At 49.5% G+C, this 25,135-nt stretch overlaps 1 long non-coding RNA gene across 9 annotated transcripts; it reads right to left on the bottom strand.

The window, feature by feature from the left end:
- Positions 1–2,959: 2,959 nt before the first annotated feature.
- LOC126045250 (uncharacterized) lies at positions 2,960–17,905 on the bottom strand. 9 transcript variants are annotated; one of them, XR_007508004.1, is made up of 6 exons: positions 14,363–17,905; positions 9,238–9,328; positions 7,954–8,216; positions 6,606–6,736; positions 6,473–6,531; positions 2,960–5,541 (listed from the first exon to the last, which is right to left on the bottom strand). It is a non-coding gene; the product is annotated as an uncharacterized LOC126045250 (long non-coding RNA). The 9 variants fall into 9 exon arrangements; XR_007508005.1 differs by having other exon boundaries at positions 6,473–6,513; XR_007508003.1 differs by adding an exon at positions 13,837–13,907 and having other exon boundaries at positions 2,960–6,736.
- Between the last annotated feature and the right edge of the window lie 7,230 nt (positions 17,906–25,135).

Below are 25,135 nucleotides of genomic sequence, written 5' to 3'. Positions count from 1 at the left end.
CTTCTCCTAGCCCATTTTCTAGCCCTGTGTCAGACATAAGGAAGCCCACCTGATCTGGCTGCCAGGATAAGTCAGCAGAAGAGCTCTTTATCTCCCCATACGGTCCGAATGTCTGACACTTCCAGGGAAGAGGAATAGTCACTAAGACACTGGAATTTCCTTTGCTGCTGTCAAGAGAGGTGGGCTGGGGATTAAATGAGATTCAAAGAACATTCTCGTGGGGAGTCATCTGCTAAAATGCCAGAAATTCAGTGTGAAGAGAAGTGCATAAATAAAACTAAGGTCACTTTTCCCTAATTCCAGAATATGTCAAGAAAAAAAATTTATATCTTTGTGTATATGTATTTAGGTTGCATTGTGCCTGCAATCTAATTCATGATAATACAGGGAGAGCAAAAATAGAAGCCAAGTCACATCCATGGAAAACTCTGGCACGTTTAGCAGACAAGACAGTTCCTAGCTTCAAGAAACATGAAGACTTGAGTCATATTTCTTGGATGCACTCATTATATTGGCAAGTAGTACACATTAAATTCCCCATTGTTGAGAAATCTAAATTCCCTTCTGCCTTAAAATATCTGTACTCAGTATAAGATGGCTTATGACCTTTTCATAACTGAAAAAGTATTATACTGAATAATGACTGCCGTAGTTTGGTGAGGATATTGTGTGGAAAAAGCGCAGCTCTTGGCCAAAGTAAACTCTGGCAAAATCAAGATAAGCTGGTTGAAGCTGCTTGTTTCATGCAAGTTGGTAGTGTGTTCCAGACAAAGTCATCTTTTCCTGTATGTAGGATGGAAATTGTGCTTCCTGCTCCGGGGGGACGTCGGGAGAACACTTTTCAGGAGACCGAGACAGCCAGGGCCATGTTCAGACTGCTCGTACCCTAACACTTGTCACAACTCCATCTCTCCATTGTCTGAGGAATCAAGTCTGAGCAGTCTGAATCACTCATGACTAATTTGAATGTTGTAGTTATAACTCCTAAATTAAGCTCCCCGAGTAGGTGGTGTGAACACACCTTCAGACGTTGCAGTAAAGGGAGGGCCATCTAATTATCTTAAGAGTCTGTTTTTTGCCAGAGATTTCTTTAGGAGAGGATTGGTCTGCTTACAGCCTGTTTCCTCTCTTCTCATCTAATTCATCATCTTCTCTTCATCTGCTCTAAAGGCCCGTTTTTCCACTAGTATTAAAGCAGGCGATACGCCAGCGATTTATTTGTCGCAGGCTGACAATTCCCAAATTCTGGGAAACTTTGTCTCTACTTAAAAAGCAATGGTCAACCTAATCCTGTTGGCTAAACCCCCTGTGGGAGATGCATGTCATGCAGCAAAAGAGCTCTGCTGATGCTGCTTGAATGATTTCCTCGATCAGAGCACGGTAGTGACAGATGGCCTTTTTTCCTTTTCTCCACGTATTGCTGGAGCTTTTCCTTGCAGAGCTGTGCTGGTTGGGATAAGGAAGCAAACCGAGTTGCCTGGAGGCTTCTCAGCAGCATCGGCATGTTGAAAGTTGGGGCTCCAGGGAGAAGAGCCAGAGCTGGACCAAACAGCGAGGGCAAAACCAAAATCCTCTGCATTTGCTGCGTTTGTCGCTGCGGCTGTCGTGGTAGGGTGGGAATAGAAGCGTCTGTGACTGTAACTGGTGGGAAAGCACACCTCTCCCACTCCAGCCGAGCTCTGGTAGAGCTCTACCCTAAATATTTAGTCCCAGGTCACACAGAAAGTCTGAATCAGGTGAACCAAGCTCTGGCAGTGAGGAGAGGGAAGGGCTGATATCCCCGGCTAACACAGCCGTGCAAGTGGGAAGGAGCTCTGGGCTAGTGAGTGTTAAACTGTCAAAAACATTGCTTGTAGCTGCATTGCTGCTCACTGCATTCAGGAGGGTGTTACTCTGCTAAAAAAAATATTCCAGTTTTACTGAAATAGCTCTGTCCTCGCTAGACGTGCTTTGCAGGATAGCACACTGCTATTCCCGTACTGATAAAGCCGTCCTGTTGTGCAGATAGCCTTAACACCGCTGCTATTTGTTCTCCTCTGTAGAATGGCAATCATAATATTTCTGTTCCCTCATCCTTTGTCTTCATCCTAAGAGCCAGGGATGTCAGATCCATCCTGGGGAAACGGCCGGATCCCCCAGGTTCGGCTGTCAATTCGGCTCTGCATCCGCCGCTCCACAATGAGCCTCCCACTGAGGGCGGTTGTGGGGGAAGGTAGACTGTGACCTTGTGTAGCAATGAACCGCTTAGCTGTGCTTTATTGTTTAGTACCTTATTGTTGCTTTCAGGACTGCTCTGTAAGAAAGTAAGTTCCCTTTTAGGGCCATCTCTGTTTCTGCCCTTTGTTTCTCTTCCTTCCTTATTTTCCTGTCTCTGAATGTAGCAACATGCATGATTTATACCAGCGCAAACCCCGTTGCATTGACGTAGAAGGATCTGCAGCTGCTGGCCTTAGTCTGACGGGTGAATTGCTTGGTGCCTTGGACTCCTCCAGGAGCCCGGAGTAATTTTACAGTAGGGTAAGTTACGCTGCAGCGGTCGCTGCCCAGTTCCTCTCTCGGGCCGGGTGATCTTGTCTTCGTGCAGAGTTGTGCTGGCTGCAGCCAGGCTCCGCTTCTTTGTGTCCATGTGCTCCAGAAAATATATCTAATGCATTCTCCTAGTTAGCTCGATGCCCTACCTACTCACAGTGCTTTCGCCTGCTCCTGGTTTACTTATCCTCTGAGGAGAGGAATGAGCCCAAGTCCTGATTTCTCAGCAAAACTTATTTGACCATATACAAAGACGCTGCCATTGCAATGACTGAGCAGAGCTACAAGCAGGATGGCACCTCGAGAAGAACAAGCAGGAGGAGTCAAAGCTAGCTTGCAAGAAGGCTGAAAACAAACCCCCGATCCAGGCACAGCTGGCCTCCCAGCCAGTTAGCCTCTTGCCCAGTGCCGTACTCACATTCCCAGTCACATCAGGTTAAAACGAGGACAGCTTGCTCCAGAAACATGGTTACACAAATCCAGGCATGCCATGGCTGCCTTACGAAGCACATGATGTATTCTGATCCTACCAAGACTGCATTTAGACAACAGCATAAATCAGTAATCAATAAAAATTCTAGACACAGTTTCTGTTCAGTATGTCTCATCAAGGCCTTTTGTTGTTGTTTTAATCAAGAGAACTTTAGCAAGGCTTTTTATTTTCAGTCTGTGTGAGTTTGAAAAAGGTGCCTTTTATCAGCAACCTTTATCTGTGCTCTCTCCCACTCTATAACCAAAACCCATATTGCGGCAATATACAAAGTCCTGAAAGCAGTGCCCCACATGGCACGATGTTCAGGCACTAAAAAATTAACTTGAAAATTGCCTAAAATGCATTGCAAACTAGCATTAATTGCATAATGAACCTGGATGGTGCCATGAGGCAATGGTTGGTTGATGCCAGCTAGAGTTGGTAGCAAACAACTGGCAGCAAGACTGCCTTTCCCCTTTTAATTGGAAAACTTAGGAAAGGCACCCAGGGTGTCAGGGGGTGCTGCTCCCCTGACTAGGGGTAACATGTATTTGTTGAGTCGCTCTTAGCCTGCAGTGTTAAATTCCCTGCAAAAGTTAAAACACACTCATTGGCTTATTTACATTGATGGCAGCATGTAAATCATGCAAAACCCTTCTACCAGGCTGTCAGTGGGTCAGGATCCGGCATACGCTTGTCTGTTCATTATACCTTTCGCCCAGCGCGTTGGTGGCTCTCGCTTAGGATGCGATGCCTGAAGGTGGCTTAGGACATCCTGAATTGCTCTGACTCTCCTTTTAACTACCACAGCCACTCCATGTTCTTTTAAATGCCGTGAAGATGACTTTTTTTTTTTAAAAGAAAATGTCCATATTGGGTGAAGCTGGAAGTCTGCTCAGCCCAGCACGCAGCCTCCAACACACGGTCCAACGGGAGCCATAAACACAGCGGCCAAAAGTGAATTCGCAGGGAAGACCACAGCCGACAGCAGGCGTGTGATGATGCTTTCCTGAATACCCTGTAATTATCCAACACTTGTGTAGTGCAAATCACAAAACAAGCCTCAGCACCAGCCCTGAGGTGTGAAGTGACCCCCTTGCCTAGAGAAGGAGCCTGGCTCTGAATGGATTGTCCTGGAGGGAGGTGGTTTGAAACTCTGCAAGCTGCGGAAGAGCCTGGTTACCCATGTCCTGGTCAAAAACTGTGAGTGCAGAGCCAGAGGATAAATAAATACATAGTGCAGGCAACATAGAAGAGGCATCACCGCAGCATTTCCACCCCAAAGCAGTACCGGTCAGCTATGACCCACGCAGCTTTCCAGAAAGCATCACTCGGTCTGCGGCCCATTCCCAAGGGAGCCTTTGGAAAAAGGTACTCGGTAGTAGCAGAGGCAGTAACTGTTTCAATCCCCATTCTTGGAGAACAGGTAAGGGCATATAGCACTTGTGCAGTAATTTCAGTGTCTTTGGAAAGACTCAAGAAATATTCACATAATTGACTTAAAAGTCCACCTTGGCACCGATAAGGGTGTCCATGCTCATCCTCTTCCTCGTGCTGGCACTAGGCTTCCATAAAATCTCGTGAGCTGTCCAGGCCAGGGAACAGATCCAACTGTAAAACACTGGGGAAAAAAGTATGCTCAGCAGCTATGTTGGCTCTGAGGGGAATGAGGGAAGAAAAAACTGTCATCTTTTTTCTAGACAGAAGCCTAAAGTCCAGCCTGTACATGGCTTTTCTGTTGTTCAAGCAAAAGGCTACAGGGTTTGGGAGAAAGGTGGAGTTTTCCTCTGAAACACTTACAGAGGTGCAATTCAGGGTGGCATGAATGGCTACGTTGGTATAATAATGTATTTCTCCCTTTTTCATGGACATAAGTTACACTACTAATACATTTTGGCTGGAATATCTGCTTCCACGCTCGGTGAGGAGAGAAAGAGGCGTGGGGATTATACAGTACCAGAAGAATGAAAGTGAAACAACTTTTGTTTGGACGGGGCCTGAGCGTCTGTCAGGAGCAGTCGTACAATCTGGGAACTGTTTTGCAGAGCTGCGTGCTTCAGACTAATTCTAGGCTGTCAATCCGTGGCAGAGATAGCTTTTGTTATTTTTGGCAATTCCTTTTCTGATGCGTTTTGAGGGAGCAAGGTCCTACAATTGAAGGCATTTTGCTTTTCAGTCTATTGAGAAAGTAAAATGTTCCTCATTCCGGTTCCAAGAAGCCTGGCTGTATGGCCACATCCTTCATCTCGAAAAGGAGCAGGGGCAAGCTGCCCGCCTTGCAGATTTGCAGAGCGACTGTGGAAGGACACGTAATGCATCCATCTGTCTTGTAAGCCACGTGAAACCACCTCTCCTTCACTGACAAGTACCTGTTCTTTTCAATACATAAGTGAAAACAAACCAAAAAACCCCTTTCTCTTGTGGTGCAGGCAGCACCATGACCTACCATGCATAAGGGCATTATTCTAAATAATATTTAATAGCCATAAATGGTATTGTGTATACATCTGGGTGCCATTTCAATACCTTGCTGTTGAAATCTGATTTTTAATGCTGTTAAGGATGTTAACGAGAAAGAAAAACTATTTTTTTTTAATTGGAGGAAACAAACAGCAATCCTGTCTGCTTTCAGGTAGGTCGTAAGACCTGGGAAAATAGCTACTAGCAACACTATTTGCATTTGCAAGAAGCATTCCTGTTTTTTTCCAGTACATTCTAATGAATTTTTCTAATCATGGTAACCCCTTCGTAAATATCCCACAGTGTGGTAGCAGCATTTTAATCAGCAAGCTTTGGCAGAAGGTGAACTATCCAAATTAAGTGACAAGTTTGAGTATCAAGTGTTCTGGGGAATAGGCTGTTTTGGAACAGGGTGACCTTCACAACCACTTTTTGAGATGAGCCCCATAAAAACCTTTTTAAAAACCTCTGCAAATGAAATGAGCTAATGTAGCCGTCTGCAGGAGAGGACAGACCCGCAGTCAGCTGAGAACAAAGGCCACATCAGAGGAAATACAACTTAGCGGATGCTAATTCGCACCTATAAACTACTGGGCGCAAAAGCAGCTGGGATTGAATTCCCCGTTCCTTTTTGGCCGTTAAAGACATGACAAAAAAATTGCAGCGATAATGGCATAATCACCCTTCGAGAAAGGCTCTCGGGGGAACTGAACAGGGGCAGGGAGAGAAGAGGAGACCCAGGATCTAAGTCTAGCAGCAGCACCAAGAACTCGGGCTACAGATGCCCAGAAAGATGCTACTGCCTCTGCTTCTGCTCCCACCGGTACTACGGGAGTGCAGCTGCGTGGCGGAGCACGCTTCTGCTTCAGCAACGCAATGGCACGTAATCTTGCTAAAACCTCGGTCGATTATTATTATTGTGGTTGCTCTCTGATAAACCTATTTTAAGCATGCCGACTTCTCCAGCGTGCATGCCCAGAGGATGCACTCGACGTGAATCTTAGGGGATACGTTCCTGGGTGTGCTTCGAGTCTTCGCGCCAGTTTTTTTGCCTGGAAAGGAGCGCGACACTTGAGAGGGTCGAGCTGCAGCTTGCCCCAACCCTTCGCAAAGTTCAGAGGACTTGCAGTGCCGGGGTTCTTACCTCTGACGTGCAGGTTGGCTCACCAACTCCTCTTCCATCCCAAAATCTGGCACGTCTTGGGCAGCGGTCGGTCCTTTCCGTTTTTCCTTGCAAAATTTCCTGTAATGGCTTCAGAGCTTGGATGCAAACACCTTTGTTGGAAATGCAAAACGACAGCAGCAGATGCCTTTATAGACAGCAAAAGGCTTGAAGAAGGGCAGAGTAAATAAACAGCAAAAATTAAATATATAATATTGCCGCACAGAGAGGAGCTTTCTCTTCAAAATGAAGCAATTAACATGTATGGACTCATTCTGCCGGGCTGGGAGGAAGCAGGAGGCACGTTACTTAAGCGAATTGCCATGTAGCCCGTGATTATCATTAGGATTCATTCAAACCCAGGCATTCAGTAAAGCTTCTGCTCTGCGGCTGGCTCTGTGCTGCCTCTCTATCAGTACCTATTGTTTCATAATCCCACCATACTCGACGCTTTTTTTATCCCAACCAAGTCTGCCTTGTTTATTACCCTCCCCAGTGACTAAGCCGAAGCGCGTTAACAATGCACGGTTTCATTCGGCTCTTTTTCTCCTGTTAGCTGAAAGAGAGATGTCTTCTCCCCTAATTGCAGAGGATCTCTTCAGCTTTACAATTTCTGCATTGAAAGCCTGTTTAGGGGAAGGCGTGGGGATATACATAAATCTGAGTACTCACTGACAGGGGAGATAATTGCCCTCTCCCTCCGAGCATGGCGGAGCCCTCCTAAACAGCTCTGCACGGGCAAGTTTCTGCGAGACGGACGGGAACCTCACACGTGGCTCAGCAGCCACGGGCTCTCCTCCTCCGTCCCGGCCAGATGGTTTCCCTCTGCTAACAGCAGCCCAGCTCAGGCGGGCTCTCCCGGGGCCAGATCTGGCCATTCCTGGCCACATTCTTCCCAGGCAGCTCCCACGGGGGGGTCCGCAGTCGAGGGGGACAGGGATGTGCTGCCGAGCACCGCCGCCGCGTGCTTCCTGCAGGGAAGGAATCGCTTTGGGGCAATTCCCCCTCTCCCTTGCGAGAAGATGGGGCTTGTCGCAAATATTTGCAGCTTTTTAATTTTTTTCTCCCTCTGTTCTGACTCGGAACAAAAAACAACGTCTTTTTGTTGTTTTGGGAGCATTGACCTGAGCGAGGGCTGATCTACCTTCCCAAATGTCAGGGGAGCAGCCTGGTCATCTCCAAGCAGCCCCAAAAACTTGCACGGCCAAATTCCCCGTGGCACGTCTCCGTGCTTGCAGCGTCCTGTGGCAGGTGGGCTGCAGCGTGGGACGAGCTCGTCCAGCACCCGAGCCACCCCACCGCATGGAGACGCAGACTCTCCATCGCTCACCTCTCTCCTTCTGCCAGGAACACGCTGCAAAACCACCCGTCCCTCCTGCAGAGAGCTGGCCTTGTCGCCTTCCACAGAACCTCTGCATCTCTCCTATCGAAGCCTCAAAAATGACGTTTTTCAGGAGGAATTTGGAGCATCCCTCGCGGTGGGTTAAACCAATTGGTGCTGGGTTGTGTTTTGCCTTTCTGCACGCTGCGCGTCAAAGTTGTACTCTTCACAGCGTCGAAGCCTCTACCCACGGCTGAAAGGAAAGTGTAGCACTAGGTACATAAAATACAAAATACAACATAAACAAATACGTATTTCATATATAATGCGTCTATATAAACGAAAATTATATAGATTATATACATCTATATATACACATGTAGAGCATTTATATATGAAACACATTGATACTATATAATAACAAACACAAATCTATGCTTCTGTATTATGGTCATACATTTCAATTTATAAAGCTATTTTATGGCTATGCAATGTACTTGAGCCACTGTTTGTAGCTCAAATATGACGTTTTCCGCACTAACCTTTTCCCACCTGTCCGAGAAGAGAAGCCTGCACCCCGAGGCGGATGCCTGCGGGCCAGGTACCACAGATGGGGATGGAGGGGGAGGTCTCCGAGGAGTTTCGATGCAATGAATGGGGAGACCTTTAGCAAGCGCAGGCCCAGGGCTTTGCTTTAGACCACGGGAGAAGGTGTTTTCTCGGCTCACCCCGCTTGCTGGTGCCTGAAGCTGTCCCTCTGTAGACTAGGGTAACCTTGTGGTAGCCCAGATCTGACCAAGACAGGAGGAGGACCACGTCCAGTGGGACAAGGAACTGGGCTCACCTCGATGAACCGTCACCCCGAGCAGGTCTCTGTCCCCCAGACCCCCCGGGTTTGGGTTTGGCTGGGCTGCAGGTCGCTGGCTCTTTTGCTGCTCCTGCTTTCTAAGCGTGAGGTGCATCGATGCCGTGTCCCCAAGCCTGATCCCTCTCCAAGCTTCAGCAGCAGCTTGGGCAGGATTTTGAGGTTCACAACTCTGGATTTAGGCTGGGAAGCTGTGGGCGGAGCTAACCACGGCCACTAAACCCTCCTCCGGAGCAGGACCTTGGTGTGGTGTACCCCAAAAAGTTCCTTCCGCTGCAAAACAACTACTGCTGCTGTGGGACCCTGAAAGGACCTGGGATCGTGTGCAGCGTGGCAGCTGGCCAGATGTGCTCACCTCTGTTAAATCAGCAAAAATGCTGAGTCGTGAAAACCAAAAATAAACCTAGGTATGTAAGAAGGGATTTTACCTTCGGTTTGAGCCTTGAAAGCGCAGCCAGCTGTGCTAAGTCAGCCTTCCCATCCTAAGGCTGCTGGAGTTAATGCAGGCAGACAAAACCCCTAAATAGAGAGTGAGAGAGGAGAATGTAAGAGCCAAAATAGCAGTGTTTTGCAATTTCTGTTTTCTGAAGCATGCAGACATACTAACAAGGATGTCTTAAGTCTGTACTCCCTCCAGAAGAGGAAAGCCACAATCAGATACTAACAAAAGTGTCTTATCTTCCCTGAATGTTGATTTGCCCATTCCTCATTTTCTTATCTTTATCCCTTGTGAATTTTGAAGTTCATTTCCAATTTTCTGAAATTTCTATGCATCATCTGTAACTGAATTTCATAGCAATTAACTCCTCAGGACATATCAATTGTGGCAGGGAAGCCAGAGAAATAAGCTCAGGGCATTCCTGAAGATGGACATTGCACAGCTAATCATTAATCATCATATGCATACTAATGAGGATGGTGATGGCTACGTGAAGACTAACATATGGCAAACAATAGTGTAAATATTCTTCACTCAGCCTTTTTGCTTTTTGTCTTGATACTCGTTTTGCTTTTTGGAATGTTAATATTGAGAAAGAATTAACTAGCAGATGAAATGACAAATCCGTCAGCACACAAGTATTGTGTTCCTGCAATTAGGATGTAAGAAAGATACAAATAACTTCCTAGCTAGTTATTTTAAAATGTTTAAAGTAAAATAGCAACTGGGCATTAAATCAAACACTCCAGTACTGATTGATTGATGTTAGTTTATCCAGGCTCGAAGAGATTTTTCTTCCTCGGACGAAACGAGCGCTGCGTCGCCGAAGCAGGGGCCGACTGCGGTTTCTTTGGCGCAAACTGATGCCACCCGAGTTCAGCTTTCAGCTTCCCCAATTACTCACGCAATCCCGGCTCCCGTAAGGCATTAACCTGCCGCTCCACGTCCCAACGTCTTGCTCGGGGCCGGCTGCCTCTTGGTGTGACATCCACAGTCCCACGCGCCGCGGTGATGCTCCTCGTACCTGCACAAACCCGTCGGCGCTCGCCTCGCCCGGCGTCTCGCGACCTGGCATGTCCCAGCGCATCAGCTCAGGGTTCCCCACGTTCTCCCGTAAGACCTGAGCTCTGCCCGTCGTCTCCCTCCGCAGCAAACCACAGCAGCTCCCTTCGGGGACAGGCACGTGGCAACTCGCGGACAACGTGACGCATCCCGGGCCACCCACCTTGGCCCAAAACTGGCCACCCCAGAGGGTTAGCCCTCATCCTCGGCACGCCGGAGAGGACGGACAGCACTGGAAATCCTTGGGGCGAAGGTGCCCAGCTCTGGGGCGATGCTCTGTTGCATCCAAATAACTGTGAATGGCGGGGGGGAGGACGGGACCGGTCGCAGGAACAAGCGGGGCGATGCGGGGTGGTCGCTGCCACCCCACCGAGCACTGGGTGACCCCCGTAAGCATCAGGAGTTGCTCCAGGCTCCCTGCGATGGCAGAGGCTACGGAGACCCTCCTCCAGCTTAAACCAGGTTCGTCTTCTTCAGCCCAAGCCCAATGGGGATGTAAGCAGTTAAATCCCCGCGACTTTCTCAGACAGAGGGTGATTTTACACAGCCCTGCCCTCCCCTCTTCCTTTCTACCCCACAGCCTTAAGATCGTACAGTTTTCTTTCATTTCAACTGGGGTTTGTTCAAAGGAAAAACAATTCCTCTCTAGCCAGTTTAAACAATTGTCAAATAACCTGCCGTGACCAGGCGGAGAGGAAAAATGTGGGGGAAATATTACCCTGCCCTTCCCTGCCAAGTCGCCTTCCAAAGCAATATCTGCTCCTCCAGCCGATTACAGGTGTCAGGTTGCCTCAGGATCCCTTGGTGATTTTACAGGATGATCCATCAAGAAAACACATTACACAACCCTGAGCTCATAGGTTTATCCAGGCGACTGCCAGATACACGCCTGCAGAGACATGGCTTGGGCCACGGCCCCCCTTCCCACGGCAGGGTGACTTTGCTGGAGACCTGGGGTGGGCTTCGTGGTCCACGTCCCACCCGGAGACCTGCGGGGCTGGAGCCTCTGCCTGGGCATCGGTCCTGGCACTTATGGGGAGAAAACTTCAGAGGAGGAGGTAATGCCTTTTAGGGCAGCATCCGAGGAAGGATGTTAATCCGCGCCAGCGTGGAAACCCGGAGAAGGTCCTTTTCTCTTGGGTAAACTGCAAGTTCTCAGCTTAGTGAAGATAAGAGATAGCATATCGTTATCAAAATATGGTAAAACTGTGTGATTTTTGTATAACTTCATTTTTTGGCACCCAGAAGAGGCACAGAAATGCAGTAGCTTTTCCTCGCTTTCTTTCCCAGGCACACAGAAACAAGCCTTGTGCTTCAGTGTCTTCCTTGCAAGCTCACCTAAAATCCGACGTTGTCAGCAGTTTGCCGTGTCCATCACAAGGAGACACTGGGTACACTGAAACAGTCACGCTGTTGCGAAACTGCTTTGGCGTATAATTCAACAAGTGCTGCTGCTCATTTAACCTTTTCATCCTGTGTTGCGCCAAGAGCTGTGAATGATTTTAAGAGGGTGACTCGCATCCCTCAGCAATTTCCAAGGACACTGTCTTCTCTTTAAAATAATGAATACATGATTCATGGTCAATAATTTCATCGTTTATATGTGCTTCTCTGCTGGGTCAAGGATATTTTAAAAGTCTTTGGCCCCAGAGTACGTCCGTCTGTGTTAAGAGGCTGAAGGTGATGGGCACAGCCTGTACCACCCACGCGTGTTGCTCAGGCAGGCTGGTGTGTGCTGGCTAAAGGAGACAATTTAATCTTTAATCTTCCTAGTTTCTCCCCAGCTTAAATCAATACCAAAAGCAGAGGGGATGCTCTTGTGATTTGGCTTAAATCTGCTTCTGAGCTGGGTAAGCTGAGTCGAGATTGGGCATTTTTATGCCATAGCAGGTGGTTTCTTACATATAAACCCGTCATTTCAAGGACAGGTTGGAGAAAGGAAGGGAAAAGCAACAATCCTGCAGTGACAAAGCCATTCCTGTGTTTCCTGGGGAAGCCTGCTATGGGGGCCCATCAGAGTGGTCCAAAAAAAATTCGCCATGAAGAAATCCAGGTGCAACAAAACTGGCCACCAATGCCCTTTACAGGGCTTGTGCCCGCTAAACCTAAAGGTGAAAGGTGATGCTTGGAAAACAAATTCCTTGAGCCTTAACTGGGTTCTTTGCTCTCCCCTGTGTTGGCTCCATGCTGCTCAAGAAGAGATTTGTAGGACCAAGGCATGAGCTTTGCTGAATGCCGCAAGGAAAATACCGCAGGGGAGAACGGTGAGTGCGTAGGTGCCGGGGAAGGGTCTCTGGTGCCAGCGAGTGCAGGGCAGATCAGGAGCAGAGCAGACGCCGTGCCTTCGGAGCCAAACTGTGGTTGAAACTCATAGGGCAGCATTCAGAGCGGGGCTGACACTGCGTTATGCATTATTTTGAAGGGTACGTAGGAGAGGAAAGGTGGCGGACGGTCTAGGTCTGAAGCAATCTGACTTGTGGCCCCTGCTACATTAGCAGCGAGCATCTGCTCTGGGTCCCTTCTCCATTTTTTGGCTTCTCACAGGTGGGTTAAAAAGCCGATTCCTTGAGCCGTCGACAGGGCTGGCACCCTGGGAAGTCGCTGCTGTAATAGACTGGTTTGGACCTACGCTTATGACATGGGTTGCTGCTGGTGTTTCCCATGCCCATCACCGTGGCATCTTTCATCACTGTGACTGGTCTTTGCAGAGGTCTCTTGCTGATCTGCCAGAAATGCAACCTGGGCAGCAATTAAGGAGAGCTGATGAAAGGCATCTGCCCTCTAATTCATTGTTTCAGTTCTTGGCATCCTTTTGGGGAACGAACTGAAATGCAGATGCTAAATAATACCCACTATGAGGGATTTATTGCCATTTTAATGGTATAAGTAACTCCCAAAAACTACAGCTCCAAATAACATGTGTATATTGGTCAAATATATCTAAGATGTGAAGTTTTAATAGCTGCATTCATCTTCCTGAATTGCATTTCTACTAGATTTACAAAGCACATTCATATTTCACTCTCTCCCTACCCATATGGGTTTCTAATGATCTGCACAGAAATCTTATCATTTCTGCCTTAACTGTTAAATGTAAAAGTTAAATGTAAAGGGAATGTGAGCAGTGAGCGGCCTTCTTCCCTCCTCATAATCTGCAAGGACTTCCCCTCCAGCTTCAGGACCGCATTGTATATTCCCAGTGCTTGCTACCACTCAAAACTATAACTGTAATTATTAGCAAACCACCACCAGCACCTAGTGAGACTCCAGACAAAACCCCAAACATACTAGCTATCAAACCAGGTATTTACATCTAACTGCAGCTCAGTCTTCTGAGCCTCTCTAGTAAGCAGAGATGTTTATTCTGGCACTTTCCCCATAGCAACCTACGAGGTTTCAAATATAACAGCCATCAGTCAATGCAGGTTGAGCATATTTGGAGCAGAGAGACCCCCTGCACTGCTGTCATGGCTGTAATCTTAAATTAAAAACCAGAGTTATCTTTTGTAGCCTGGAGCGCTGTTACCTCTTCAAGTACAAGGAAGCCCTATTCCTTTCACACTGATGGAGCGATGCCAGGGAGTCACCAAGTATGCTCTGTACGACATTTAAAAAAAAACAAATTAAAATCTGTGGCACTGGCATAATTATCCGAACTCTCACTTATGTTCTGGAAGGAGAGAAATCCGGCAGGAATTTTGGCAGAGCCGGTGCCGATTTTCTGCCAGGGAAGGAATTCCCCGTAGCCAGGAGGGCGGCTTTCAGTTTCTCTTCCACTTGGCCTCCCTCTTGTTTTAATACCGGCTCGCTGAGTGCCGACAAGGGACGTGGCGATGTGCGGAGCGGAGGGGGATGGCAGCTCAGCATTTCAGAAAGCGAGCAGCGTTCCCACCGAGGGGCAAGGGGGAATACGTGGGTCTGCTGAGGGGCTCTCTGAAGGGAACCCACGCAGGGGCCCCCGTCGCTATTGTTTTTCAAAGTGGATGAAGAAGTCTTGCAGGGTTTTGGGGTTTACCGCTGGGTTTTTTTTTTCCCTCCCTGCTTGTATTTACCTTGGCAGCAGGGGAAATACCAAGTCGCGTTGCTGCAGGTTTGCTGGAGGGCTTCTGGGAGGCCCCGCTGGTCTCTCGCTTTGTAGCCGGCCGAGGGCAGGAAAAACAGCCTGGGAAAAGAAAAGAAAACACCCCTCTCTCCCTTTTCCTCTTTTCCCCCCCCGATCAGTTCTCTGACGTGGTTCACCACCAGTCTGCCAACCGCCTGTACTGGCTTGTGGTGGGGGCCCTTGGGGAGCAGAACCAGCCCTCGCGGCTGGGCTGGCAGGGGGGATGCCGCCCCAAAAGGGAACACCCCCCTCCTCACCTAAATAAATCGGTATAAAATATCATTTTCAGCTAAATTTTAGTAGCCACACCAGGCTGGCTGACACCCAGTTCAACTCAGCCAGATTTTACATCAACTGTATTGAATCATCATAAAACTATCTGCAAACAAATGCTTACAAAAAGCTCCCTCCCCTCTCAATTACTCCACACTCACATTTTTTATTCGTGTTATGTTGTCATCGTCATGCTTCGGCTTAGATAGAGCATTGCCAACACTCATGCTGTTTGAGGTTGCACTTAAATCCACTGCAGCTTGAGACAAGCAGTGAAGTAGGAACTACAGCGCTCCTTATTAGTTTTCTTTTGTCCTTTTTTTGCCTTATTTTCTTTTTTTCTTTCTTTCCTTCCTTCTTTCTCTTTCCTTCTCCTCTCCTCTCCTCTCTTGACCTGCCTTGCCTATTATTTCCTGAATTTTCTTGCCTCTGCCTGCTTTTCTTTTTCCTTGCCTTTCCTTGCCTTTTTCTTGTCTTGCCTTGCCCGCTTTTCTTTTGCCTTGCCTTGCCTTTTCCTTGCCTTGCCTTGCCTTTTTCTTCCCTTGACTTTTTCTTCCCTTGCCTTGCCTTGACTTTTTCTTGCCTTATCTTGACTTGCCTTGACTTTTTCTTGCCTTATCTTGACTTGCCTTTTTCTTGCCTTGACTCTTTCTTCTCTTGCTTTGCCTTGACTTTTTCTTGCCTTACCTTGACTTGCCTTTTTCTTGCCTTATCTTGACTTGCCTTTTTCTTGCCTTGACTTTTGCTTCCCTTGTGTTGCCCTTACATTTCCCTTTTCCTTGCACTGATGAAGAAAATCTGAAAAATCCCTCCCGGGCTCACCCTGCAGAAAAGCCAAACTCAGGACTGGCTTAGCTCAATGCCTGCTGCTGGAAAACAGCAGCTGGTGAGTCCATTTCCCCAGTGGGTCGGATGTCCCTGTCCTGGGATGACAGCATCCGTCAGTGGATGCCGGGGTCAGGAACGGCAGTCGGCTGCAGCCAGATGCCCTGTGCCGAGCTCGGAGGTGACGGATCCCGATCTCCTCCAGCAGGACCCCCGCAAGTCCGGCACGGTGCCCTTGTGCCAGCCGGCCTGCGAGAGCCAAGCAAGGAGCTGAAGACACTTGCATTTAAGCAAGCTCGCTTGCAGCTGGTGAGATGCCATTGTAGCAAGCGGTTGTCGTCACCCGCTCTGCCAGTTGCGATAATAAAAAGAGACGATTTAGAGCTGTACAGCTCCGACTGGGAGTGTTTCCCAGCTCCTGGCTCTGCATGTGCTTCTCAGCCATGCCCCGGCTTTGCTGTGTGTCGTGCAGAGCTTGGAGTGCCTCAACCTGTGCAAAATTAAGGGCTCCTGTCTGCAGCTCTGCAGCTTCCTCACTGCTCCGTGTCTCCCCCCATGCCGCTGGGTTCTCTCGAGTCCCTGGGCGGTGTTTTTCCCTTCTCAACCCATGTTGGTTTTGTCTTATTCTCATGGCTCTGCACCTGCAAGCCTTGTTACGACTGCCTCCCATGAGAAGGAACAGCCACCGGCTTGAGAATCGCCTTCCTTCCCCACCTCTCTTCCTATTCCTGGGCTGTCGTTCTCAGCTTACGTTAGGGGACCCAACAAAATGCACGTGCGGAGTTTCACAACCAACCAATGTGCCCCATCGGCGTGTGCTCCCATCAGCACTAACAGCTTTGTAAGCAGGAACAACCAACAGGGTCAAAAAAGAAACCCCAAACATATAGTTACCATGGGAAATTTGTCTGCAGGGAAGGCACCCACGCCACCAGAGAGGATGCCCAGGGCAGGACACTCCTCTGGGGACCTCCTGTTCCTTCTCCTCCCAGCTGGCCACAGGGGCGAGTTTTCCTTTCCCTTCTCTTTTTCTCCTTCTATTTTTTCACTTTTCCCCAAAATCAGCTATTCCCTCCGGAGTCAACGCATGCCAGCAGCTACAGACCCCATTAATAAATCTTTGCGCAGGTCCAGCTGTCTCAACACCCTCCGCACAACAACCTGGGGGCAGCTGCAGGCAGCTGAGTGCCAGCCTGGAGGCACGGAATGACGGCAAACGGTGCCCACCTTCCTGCCGGACCCAGCGCCCACTCCTGGGTTGGGATCACCCAGGAAGCACGGTCCAGGAGTGACGCAGAGCTGGGCAACCAGGAGATGAGGTCCATGGGATACCTGGTGGCCTGCAGGAGGAGGTCCATCCAGGCACAGTCCTGCTGGAGCATCCTCCGAGGACCAAATCGAGGTCCTTCAGAAAGGCAGAGAGCTGTGAGCAAAGAAACTGCCTGTGCAGTTGATTCTTCCTTCCTCGTACATTATCTTCAAACATTTAAGGCAGCATCAAAGACAAAACCAAATTCCTATTCTTAACCAAAACAACTCACAAGGCTTCCCATTTTGATTAACAGCTCCAGTCCAAAGCGGGGAACACATGAATATACAAAACGAGGTTAGGATCCATTTTCCTGCCTCTCCTCTTCCGTGGCACCATTTCAGTGGTATTTCGCTGGGAAAGGCAATGCCTAACGGGTTCCCAGTGCACGTGAACTGCGTCAGGTATCATTAGAAAGCCATTCAAAAGGGTGAATGCAGGCCTGCTTTAAAAAGTGACAATGTAAAAACAGCCCTCCCTCACTTGACACATCTGACCAGGTAGAGCAGACCTCTACGTGCGCTCAAAAAATAGCTATTTACTTTCATGACCGAAAGGAAATCCTCTCCCTGCAAACATGCACCCATATGCTTAGCCTTACGCATGTGTGGCGTCTGGTTTATTCAGTCAAAATAGCTGCGCGCATTGTTATTTTCAGGATTTGAGAAGCTATTGCCATGGGGACTGAAGATCCAAATAGATCCTGAGATCAGATCACAGGAGGTTTTAAAATAAAGTTGCCATTTCTGCCAATAATCATGTGAAACCAGCTTCAATGTTTAAGTGTGGGGACTCACCGCTTTGGTGACTTCTTACAAATTGAAGTTACTGAAACAGGAAGAATATTGTATGTTGTTCATAACAGCCCGGTACCAAGTGTACAATTATTTGCAGGCTTTAAGTATGCAGAACATGTCCTCAAATGAGCAGGAGATGGTGGCAGTAGCCAGCTGTTGTGGGTCTGTGTTGGTATCAGAAGCATAACTACACTTGAATTTTCTTCCATCGAGGCACACAAAGGGACGTGTCTCTTGTTCCAGATTCACATAGCACCGTGCCTGTGACTTTCTTATCTCTGCAGCAAGACAAGCTATTATACAGAGAGAGACACACACACAAAATAAGTATATGTAAGAACTTATACTGGAGTAGAAACTAAAACTTGTTTTGCAGAACAGAAGTTATTTGAATCTGCCTCTACTTCTGTGTAATCTCTGCAGCGAAGTGATCACAGGCTGTGCTATCAGCTCTGGCAAACAAAGTGACGTCAGGGCAGGTTAATACTTGGATATGAGAACACGAAAGAAAATCTGCCTTTCTAAGGATGCTGTAACCAGAGCTGCATTAACCAGGGACGGAGACAGCCTGCTCTGGGTGAGTGTGGGGAGGCACTGGTTGTACAACATGCACGCAGCATGGAAATGCATGTTGCATTGCTGGGACTGAGGCGGGGGGGGGATCAGAAGACCCCCAGATCCACCTCAGTAAATCTTTGCCTTGTCTGTCCTAATTATTTGCATTAAATTGTCTTTGCTTATACAAAAAGTTCTTAATCTGAGCTAGTGAAATCAGATCCAATCCAAGTGAAGGCTCCCGATAATCTTTAACAATGTGAGCGCTAAAGATACTTTGGTGTCACTGCAATTCTACTTTGAGATACCTCTGCTAAAAAAAAAATATGCTTATTATCTGCAGTGCAAGTGTAAGTCCTGCAGCTCTCAGCGACTATGTTTAGGAGGAAAAGTGTATTGCTAACATGTGCCATGGGCTCAGCAGGACGGTCAGACCTCATCAGCATCCCTTGCAGCAAGGTGACGGAGCTGGGTACGCCGGCCAGGACCGCTGTCGGTGAAGTTCGGCAGCGGACCCGCAGCTCTGCTGTCACAGCCCACTCCTGCCCGCTGGCAGGACGCGTGCCCATGGCCTGTCCTCCCCAGGGGTATTGAAGCTCCTGCAAACCAGCCTGCGTACCCATCTCAGGGCTACGGCTGGAGCAGTAGCCTGCAACCATGTTGCAGGATGGAGTACGGAGGGCTTTGGGTGGCCGACCCTGAGTCCCAGGGCTCCAAGGACAGGCTTTCCCTCACCTGCCGACAACGCCTTGCCACGGTCTCCATAGCTTGCATGAGGTCTTTGAGGATGCACCAAAACAAGGTTCTCCCGGCAGCGACGGCACAGCCTGGCACTGCCACGGCTGATGGCTCCATGGTTCCCCGGGTCCATGGTTCCCCGGGTCCATGGTTCCCCGGCCAGAAGGGACACGTGGGAAGCCACGCGTGATCATACAGCTGGCACAGGGCTACCTGCACCGTGCCCACGGGGTTATAAACACGTGGGCTGGCACCACTAAGGATATCACCCGGGAGCACTGACTCTCCCCTCCGCTTTGCCGTGCCACAGAAATAAACCTCTCCTGCTCCAGAGGGTGAGGGATGTGGTACCCCATACCCTGTGCCTAGCACGTTTAAAGGAGATCTTTATTCCCCCTGCAGTTTCCTGAATAGGATGACTTTATTTACATGGTTGCAGACTACTTCTGCAGTTATCTCCCTCCCAGATATGCTTCCCTCTCGCTGTCTCTACTACCGTATGCCGTGCACCCATAATGAAGAGAAAACTCCCAATTATGCCAATTAAATTATCCACTTTGAAATATAAATTAAGAGACATCCTGCGGACAGTCACTCCCAGGTTCTCAGGGACCTTTCCTGTAAACTGCATCCCTTTGATGTCTCCTTCAGGCGCAGCATAGTCTGCGCCAGGGATCTCCTGGCCCTTTTTGGCTCTGGGGCTGGGCTTCAACGGCTGCATCCCCGGGCTGCCTGTGGCAAAGGCTCCGGGATCGTGGAGCAGACCGCCCGGAGCTGTTCCTACCAGGAAAACCAGCGAGCCCACCAGGTTTTGCTGTTTGTGGCACAGCCCAGCCTCCTGAGCACCTGCATCCCAAGGCCAAAGCCTGGGAGGCTGGCGGACCCATGGCTCTGCAAACAGTATCTCAGGAGCTTTGCTTGGATGGGAGCTCTGGGCAGGATGGCGTTCTGGCTCCATCTGCCATCCGATCCATCCGATCGCCATCTGCCTTAAATTTGGGAAAGCTGTCCAGGTCCCGGTGCAAGTCTCCACGACCTCCCTGGTTCTGCGGCAGCCTGGAGCTCAGACATCAGGAGAAAGGGATGTCTTTGGCTCCAGGTGGGTGCCCGGAGCCCTGAGCGCATCTCCCTCCTCCTGGGGCTTGGGCTGCCTGGGCCCAGGGCCAGCTTTGACAGTGCAGCTGCCTGGCCTTGAATCAAAGAGCTGTTTGAGAACAAGCTGTGAGGAGCCTTGGCGGGGACTCGCTCCCCTTATCTCAGGAATCGCTTGCAAGCAGGGCTCTTGTCCTTGGTCTCTGCCTGAGCTACGTAGCAGCTATCCCTGTGCTTGGCCCTGTAACTCACCGGTCTGCACCCTGACGTGGCCTGGGACCTGCCTCATCCCTACGGTCTTGTCTGGTGATTGAGTTTTTGACCGACCATCACCCAACCAAGCTCTTCTCGCTCGGGTACCGTGGCAGCAGGCCCTTGTCCATGAAGCCCCTGCCCCATGCCCACCTTGCTGTCACCCTCAGCCCCAGCTCACCTTCTTGTGTGGAGCTGCCCGGCAGTGGGAAACAGCAGAAGATGAGGAACCGGTGTTTACTTACTCCGGGGTTTCTTGTGAGAATAGCGGAGGAGGAAAGCGATGCTCTGTCCCAGGAGGAGCTTCTCCTAATTCTCCTCCCAGTCAAAGTGTGGACAAAGATGCTGAGAAAGCAACTTGGCTCAGACTGAACACAGAGGGCCTGTGAATAACCAGAGGCTTTACGGTTCCTCCTTCACTAACAACATCCCCCAGATTCTGGAAACGCTAGCAGACCAGCCAGCTGCTCCCTCAATGCTTCTGTTCCTGGTCTGCAGATAATGAGGCATTTATAAATCCCGACCCTGGGCTGTTCACTGGTTCTTCCAAAGCCAGCCTCACGCCAGCTCCTTCACCAGCTCTTTGTGTTGCTCCCAAAAGCGACTTCTGCCAGCAGCGAGGGCAGCTCTCTGGGACTGGTCCTGGCACAGACGTACTGAGGAGGGACCTCACGTCCCTGAGCCCTGTACCTGCCCACGCACCTTCTGACAGCCCCGTGGAGCTGCCTGTTTTTGCCAAGTGCCATTGACTACACTGCTGCCTGTGGGTAGCGGGATATGGTGCACGGCTGTGAAGAGGTCTTTGAGACTGCCAGGTCCGTTGAGACGCTGCTGAAGGACTGGGAAAGGACATCGGAGAGCCAAATTTGATGAGGTCCCTAGCCCCACTGTGGCCAGGGCAGGGTTTCCTTGTGTGCACCATCCTAGCCTGTGGCTGGAGTTTTCTGCCCAAGGAGCAGCTGTTTTCACCCCAGACTGGAGCTGCCTCCCAGACCCTGGCGTGAAAGGGACAAAACAGCAACAGGACAGCCTGGTGACACCCGTAACCTACTGCTTTGAAACTGGAGAAACACTCTGTACCCTGAGAGTATTCGGGTGCCAAATTCATAGTGATGTGGTTCGCTGAGCACCAACTCTCTGCTGTAAATATAAGGGCTATTGTGGGTCAGACCAAAAGCCTGTCTTATTCAGTATTGCATCTCCAACAGTCACCAGTAAACAGATGCCTTAAGAAAAGCATGAGAACTGGGAAAAAAAGCAATGCTTCCCCCAGCACTTTCCCAGCTTCCAACCATTTTCAGATTAGGGGTTTCCTGACCTGGGAGTGTGGATCTTTGTACACAGCAACCTTCTCTTCAGTGGACCTCTCATCTCTCCTTGGGCATGCGTTACCTCTTAGCATCCACGGTATTTGATGGCAGCCTTTGACACAGCTGGAGTCTTTACCAGGATTTACCTCACACTCATTACTAAGCCTTAGTTACCACGAGGGAAGAACATAACTCTTTTCCTATGAAGACAAATTTTTACTTCAGTGATGGAGAGAACTGCAAACATGCATTAATAGTCTCACCGAAACGATACATGTATCTTGAGGGAAAATGAGTGTCAAAGGCATTGCTCGCAGGGGACTTTGCCTTTAGTTTACTTATGCGTTACTCATCCCTTTTTGTCAGGGAGCAACACCCGACGAGACGCTGCTCAGCCGGTTGCTGGAGAGCTATACGTACAGTGGGGACGGCTGTGGATGATCCGGGCAGGGACCCCGGCTGCGCACGTATCTGAGCCTGCGCCAGTCACGCTGCCTCTAACAGACACGAGAAAGCAAGGCATGAAAGTTAACGTCTGCTGGGAGTTAGGGAGCACACAAGCAGCGGCAAATTTTGCAGGAAAAAGCTTTCTCTCGCTCTGCCGTGCCAACGGTAACACACAGTTACAGCTGTCGTGCAGCCCAAGTCAGAGATGCTTAGGCGTCCCGTTCTGAGATGGGCAAGCAAGGCGTGAGTGGTTTTGGTTAGCTTAATGGCTTAAGTAACAATCCTTGTACCTTTCCGTGATTACAAGTTGCACGGTTTTACAGACTGCTCTTTGAGAGGCGGTTTGTAGCCAAGTCAGCAGCGGTGCGTTGAGATGACACCAACTTGCCGGCTGCCCTGCTGCTCTGCTGGGGAGGCATCCACACCTTCTCCGCCCCACAGGTCTTGGCTTCAGCTGCTCGTGGCTGTGAACAGAGAGACTGAGGAGCTGACCCATGTTTTATTTGCCTCTCCTGCCTCGCCTTCTAACATCCACTAGCAGGGTGGGACTGACAATAGGCAGCATCTTAAAGCACTGCACCTAAATCTCCCCAATCCTTCGTGGAGGGACTGCCAGCAAGAGCATGACTCAGGTTCTTTACATTTCTTTTACATGCTGGTTTTCTTGCAGCTGTATTGACTGGTGGATACAGACAAAATCACGGACTGCAAAAGAACAAGTGACTGGCTACCACAGGGTGAGTGGCCTCTGACTCCGGAGCTGCAGGTGGGTTCCTGAGCTGATGGCGTGCACTTCCCAAAATATGGCAACGTCACCTGCCGGGTTAATTTTGTTTTGCTGAAGCCAACAGGTCGTCCCAGAAAACAAGCATAGCTCAACTCTGTTCAGTAATGGGACACCCGAAGAGTTGTTGCTGTCCCACATCTTTGAGTTATGAAAGATCTTTCCTCCCCAAAGCTCTTCAAGCCATGAAGTTTATGTTGTTGGGGCACTGAAGGCACCCCCCCCCGCCCCCCCCCCCGGTCTCGCTGGCCTTGACCAACTTCTTTTCCTCCCCTTCACCCCATCCCATCACCCCATTTCAGCCCAGCCAGGACATCAGCCAGCTCACCCAGGTCAGGGCTGTGGTGGAGCTGGAGACCGGCACCGCTGCAGCGTCGCTGGGGCAGGGGGCTGAAACGGAGTGCGGGGAGGCTGCTCAGGGCCAGTAAATCCCCTTGGTGTGCTCACGGCCCTGACATACATCTTGCAGGTCTTGGTGACAAGAACACATTGATACGAAGCTCATACTGTGAGGAAGAACGGTTACCCGGAACCACATGGTTCGTTCAGTTTTCAAAGTAGCCAAGTACTCATTCCTTGTATTCTAGTAGTGTCTGTTAATTACAGTGCCAAAAAGTAGTATTTGCTTAACTACATCAAAATGTTTTCTCTCCGAGTACATGCAAGTTTAATTATCTAGTCAAGAGCTCCACCAAGAAGCTTTATTCAGGCAGTAAAACTAATCAAACTTCCATGTAGCTCTGTCTAAGAGGCGTTGAATTCCTGAGTGTCTACTAAGGCTAATGAAATGCTCTATAGAAACCCTGAAAGGCTGATATCGTGGATAGGAAGAAATGGGAAAGAAAAGACATTGCCGCCATTGTGTCTATAAATCCTATCTAGTGGAATGGGTATAGATTTATGGATTTGTAAATTGAGTTGTCCCAGTCTGGAGACACTCCATTTTTTTATTTGCAACTTTTCCTTTTACCTCACAGGTTACGCTGGATGGAGCTGAACAAAGCTCTTTTGTTCGTGGTAATGGCGAGCAACTCCTCCAGAGGATAACTGCAACACCCCTGCTTGGCCGGGATCGGATCAGCATTGCTCTGATGTCCTACCAGCCCTGAGTAAGCCACAGCTGGCAGCTACGGCCACCTTCCCTGGCGGGTAAAACGAAGTTCTCAGCTACTGAATCCGCTTTAGCAGCTCCCTTGAGGACAGCTGGCCAGCTGGATCCAATTCTCCTTCAAAAGGCAAGTGCCAGAGCCTAGGAGCCATCTCTGACATTAGCGATCTTGACAAACACCAGCCACATCGGTCGTGCCATTTGGGCTTTGCCTGCTCCTGGCTCCTTCTTCTCTTCCACTGCTAGCCATAATGGTGCAGCACACCCAGACAAAGCCATTGGGAAAAGGCACGGAACGATGCGCACTGGGAGCCGAAACTACTTGGATACGAGAGGGATGGAAACGCTACACTGATCCCTCAGATAAGAACATTTGGCACACAGCTGAACGACAGTGAAGAAGAGCATTAGTCTTCCAGATTTTTATTCATCTCCATCAGGCTGCAAGCCTTGTTTTGCCAGAACTGTGAGTTACAAGTTACAGTCATTTGAATGATATAAAGAGGGGCTGGGGGAAGGCAATTAAAAAGCCGAGCTGTCAATTAAGAGGGAGAGACTCTGAAAGAGGTCTGTGAAAAGCCTATATATAGCTATAAGGGCCTGTTGCAGAACCTGATGTAGTTTAAGATGAGCTGGATATGAACATTACACGTTTTCGTTATTTTGGGGGTTGGGTTTTCTTGGTTACTTTTCTTCCAAAGAAATAATACTCTGCTTTATGGAAGGTGTTAGATCGCTGCTTACCCCTGCGTACAATTACCTTACCTCACCACCCCACATCCTCTTTTCTAGCCTGGAAATACTACGTGAGACTTCGAGGCGCTCTGTTTGACCCAACCGGCTGTGCCCAGGCTGCTATCGGTCTGGAGGTCCTGGGGCTGTTCGCGGTGTATACAACTACCACCACAGCTGCACTAACGACTTTGGGGCGTGCGTGTGTGGTAATTTTGACAGTTTGGGGACAATTTGTTGGGCTGGCAGAGACCGTCTGTGCTCAGCGTTACGGTAGGTACAAAACCCCGGGACACACACACGGCTACTGATTGCACGCATGGCGCGATGGGTGGGCTCGCCAAAGTGCCGGATTTGCTTTCGAGGTTCGGGCTCGCTTGCCCGGGGAAGGCAAGCCGAAGGAGACTGAGGCCTTCTCCGAAACACCTGGATTTGCGAGAGGCTCGCCGCGCAGCCTTTCCCTGGGGAGACGTATGGCGACGCGAGGAGCGGATCCCCGAC

The sequence above is a fragment of the Accipiter gentilis genome, chromosome 13, assembly GCF_929443795.1.
Source record: "Accipiter gentilis chromosome 13, bAccGen1.1, whole genome shotgun sequence".
Taxonomy (NCBI): domain Eukaryota; kingdom Metazoa; phylum Chordata; class Aves; order Accipitriformes; family Accipitridae; genus Astur; species Astur gentilis.
Note: the sequence above shows the minus strand (reverse complement) of the source record. Positions and strands in the feature narration are given on the sequence as shown.